Raw genomic sequence first — 4,686 nt, forward strand, 5'->3', positions numbered from 1 at the left:
ATCACAGTACAGAATCGCACGGTTATTTTCATTCAATTATAAAACCATACCATGCATAATGAAATGTAATAGATTTTGTGACAGGATAGCAAAATTGTCTCAAGTCACAAAAATTGTCTCTGTCAAATTTAGAGACTTGATACTGTATCACAGTACAGAATCGCACGGTAAATCTCAAATTTAGAGACTTGAGACTGTATGAGAGTAGAGAATCGCAAGGTTAATATATTTTGTGTTTTGTTTCCTGTGTAACTGCTTCGTTCAGTAAATATTGCAATAATCTGCTGGACGTTTGTTTTTTGTATATTATGAGAATTTGAGAGAGAACTTCTGTGCTATTTTTAATTTATTTTTATTTATTTATATGTATGTATGTGGCCTTTGAGTTTTCATTACACAAAAAACAAGCTTTTTTTAGATTATTTATTAATTTAACAAATTGCTGGTTTAAATTGATATCTTCCTCTGGTACGGTCGCTTTCCCGTCGGCTAATGTGCTGAACACATAAAGCTCGACAGACTGCTAGCATGTCGCTATCGACATCTGTCAAATATTAAAATACCCACGTTCTTAACGACACAGTTATTTAGACAGCTGCACGACTACACGACTGCAGGCTCTCAGTTGTCGCTCTCGCTAAAATTATTCAAAGCTCTAACAAACCTGAAGTTGTTTTACATAAAATACATAGCTCTGTTATATAATTTGTAATAACAATTGATAATTTAAAATGTTGGTTCAGGGTTGCTATTTATCATAACAATCCCACAGAGAACGTAGATCATATATGATATACTGTCCTGCTGCTAAACCTTCCTCGACCCATGTATCAACACATCTTCTAACAACAGACATTGCACCCCACTCAACGAGCCCACGTGCCGCATTCTTTAACTACAGCGATGTTCGACTTCATGATCATAATCTTGCAATATCATCGTCCAACGAGATACCCTAACTGGAACTTCATTCTGTCAGTGACGGCCTTAAGTGCCTCCACTAGGGCCCACACCGCCAATTCTTAAGAGTGGTATTTCTCTTCGACCGGCTGGTTTTCCTCCTCATATATTGGATTGGATGAACGTAGTTGTCCTGACTATCTTTCTGTAGAAGAACTCCACCGTACCCGAACATAGAAGCGTCAGTATGAACTTCGATTAATGCCATAGGATTATGAAATTTTATAACTGGCGCACTGCTTAAACCAGTCTTAATTTGCTTGTTTATTTTCTGTCAAAACAACTTTGTATATTTTCGTAAAAGATCAGATAGTGATTTAGTGAACACTGCGTTCCCTTGGATAAATCGAGGGAAATGAGAGGTTAGACCGAGAAACCTTCTTATCGGTGGGCACAGGAAAACCTTTCACCACTTCGCCCTTGCTTTCGAAGATCTAATTGTACCATTTTCAATAATGCAGTCCAAAAATACTACTTTAGTTTGCAAGAACTGAGACTTTTCCCATTTTATCTGTAAATTGAACTGTGCCATCCTTTCCAGAATTACTTCTAGCTTCGTTGTGTCCTACTCTAAATCCTTTGTACAGTAAATACTTTGAACAGTAAGATCGTCCATGTAAGTGACCACCGAGCACCGTCACTAACAAAGTCTCTGAACACTGTAATGTACTGTATGTAAATACGGCTGGAAAGTTGAAGATTCCAAATGGAACATAAAAGAATTCATATTGGCTTTGGAGGTTCATCAACGAAGTATTTTCTCGATATAAAGAACACGTGAAAGAATCCACTTCTTATGTTAAGAGTCGTCAACACGCAAGCACTGCAATCTATCGATGACATCGTCGATAAGCGGCGTGGAAAATTGTCATTCATCACCTTTTCATTAAGACGACAGTAATCGGTCCTTCTCCATCTGAGTAGAGGTCTTCCTCTTCCTCTGCTTTCACCGGCGAGGACTGAATCGAAAACTTTTAAAGCTGGAGTGTCTCTTGATTTGCTGAGTTACGTAAATGTCTCCATATATGTATGTCGTCTAGCTCATCGTTCATCTCTTCCAAGATTTGGTGAATGGTAGAAATCTGGTCGATAGTACATTTTCCATTTTGATAAGATCCAATAAGTTTGTTAAGGGGGGCTTGAGTCTTTCACACACAATTCTCGAGAAGACTTTATATGCGATATTAAGGAGGTTTTTTTATGGATTGGACAGGGCACACTTTTGTGCACCTTGTGAGTTCTTCGCCGCCGTTTTCGAATAGCTCGGCTGGTAATCCATCGGCTACTGCCGCTTTGTTGTTCCCCCAGCGGGTAATTATTCCACCGTCATCGATTGGGGAATCGGGTTCGCCATCTCCAGATGTTATACTTTCATTGCCGTTCAGGAGGCTGGAGAAGTGTTCCTTCCATAACTTTAGTATGTTCTGAATTTCAGCCATTAGATCACCCCTTTAGGTTCGACAAGATTATTCTGCGGTCTCGAAATCTTTCGATAGTCACCGCATCTTTTCTTAGAATTTTCGAGCGTTACGTACTCATGCAGTTTGGCCATTTTTGTTTTTGTTTTTGCGTATGCGTCTCGCTTCCCTCTTCAACTCTCGGTATCGATTTCACTGTCGATTGTAATAGTAGCTTCTCGACGTCGTTTGTTGACGAACAAGATAGTGCTCCGAGTCGATGTTAGATCTTCGGAGCGCACGCACGTCAAGAACACTGGAAACGTGTCAACATCCATCACAATATGATCGGTCAGGTTACAAACTTTTCGGTCCGGAGACAGCCAAGTAGCTTCATGAATTTTCTTATGCTGGAATCCAGTACAACAGACCTCTACACAGGGCGTCTACGATATCGATCGCTCTCAACTCATTTGGAGAGGTTTAGCTATGAAGGCTGATTTTTCCGACTGTTCTACCAAAGATGCCTTCTATGCCCACTGTTCAGATTTCTGAACAGTTCTTAAAAAAAATAAGATATTTTTGTAATTACATTACAAATTACAGATTACAGATGATCCTAAAGTAATAAAAAGATAAAAAAAATAACTGTATATGTACATACACAAGCATAAGCGCTCCGACGCGGCCTTCCTGACAAATCACACGTCCTCGCGTATTTACTTTAAACCATAATATTCTAATTCACGTCTAGTATTTAAGTATTTTTTTTTTTTGAATCATCTTCACCTTATGCCTTTTGCACTATGGAATGTCTTTCTCTGAAATCTGATGTAATTCAGCCTACAATTTTTGTATTGATAGCTTAATTTGCAGCTCATTCGATTTTCGACAAACCAACGAACATACTTTGACATATTTTCGAACAAATAAAATCCATCGACTTTATCCAAGGTTTTTTTCCATCCTAAATGCTTTTTTGGTGTTCGATATAGTAGCCATTCCTTCGCCAAGCGTGAGATATGCTTGGGGTCATTATCTTGTTGGAAGATCCAATAATTAGGCAAGTCCAATTTAGCAACGCTTTGAGCAACATTGCTTTTTAATATCTCCAAGTAACCTCGCGCATTCATTGTAGATTCAATAAAAGTAAGTTTACCAACTCCGGAAGCTGCAAAACATCCCCAGACCATTACGAGCCTCCACCATGTTTTACCGTAGTTTGAAGATTTGGTTCATTGTATTTTGCGTTCTTTTTTCGCCAGACTTTTCTGTGCTTTTCTGAACCAAAAATCTCAAATTTACTTTCGTCAGTAAAAAGGACAGTGCTCCAGAAAGAAAAATCTTCGTTTTTGTATTTTTGGGCATAATTTAATCGTTTCGCTTAACTTTTGAAATAAATGGCTTCTTTCGCGGTCGGCAACCATGAAACCCATTTGTATGCAAAATTATTCTTACTGTGCTGGCACTTTTTCACGGCACGGTTTTTTCGGATTCCTTTGTGATGTCTTTCGTAATCTCTACTGCACTACTACCAGGTTTCTGTTTAACTGTAGAGATTATTTGCCTTACTTCCCTTTCATTCAGAGTAAAGAGTCCCTTAAAGCTGTATTGCTGGAGGAGTGGAGAAAAATACCAGAGGAGTACACAAAAAAGCGGATAGAGTCGATGCCACGAAGACTAGAAGAAGTAATTAAGGCTAAAGGAGGCCAAACCAAATACCAAATTGCATAAAAATATACATTTATTCTTTTATTTTAATTTTAAACAGAAGTGTTGACTCACTTTTGACGCGTAAAATATGACATGTTTGGTTTAGCTGTGTTTAGAAAATCACACCGTTTATTTGTTGTTGTTTTTTTGTTCTTGTTCTTTTAGTATTGAATAAACGTTTATGCTTGTATAATTAGAATTGATGTGTTTTTCAATTTGAGCTTGTAATTATACGAAAACCAAACTTTTCATGTGTAGGTGTTGACTCACTTTTGACGCTCCTAGTATATCTTTATTGAAATACTTTTACTTAAAACTAACAATTTCAAAATTTTTATTAAATTAGTCATTAATAAAACAAAAAAATTAACATAAAACTGAATTACAAAATGTTCCATTTAAAATGGATATTTCTCATACAACTTAATAATTAAATTAAGTCATTTAATTTCACCTGCTTTTTTAAACACAATTTAATCGATCTTGATTAATATTAGTGTTTAAAAAAGCTAGGCTCAGTTGCAACGTTAAAAAAAAAACCTGGAAAGATAATAAAAAGTCTTAGTCATTGCCTTTTTGCACTTTTCGCAATGAATTCTACGCAGAATTTTCTGGT

This window comes from Bactrocera latifrons, unplaced genomic scaffold (assembly GCF_001853355.1).
Source record: "Bactrocera latifrons isolate USDA-ARS-PBARC rearing strain unplaced genomic scaffold, ASM185335v1 scaffold_101, whole genome shotgun sequence".
NCBI classification, from domain to species: Eukaryota; Metazoa; Arthropoda; class Insecta; order Diptera; family Tephritidae; genus Bactrocera; species Bactrocera latifrons.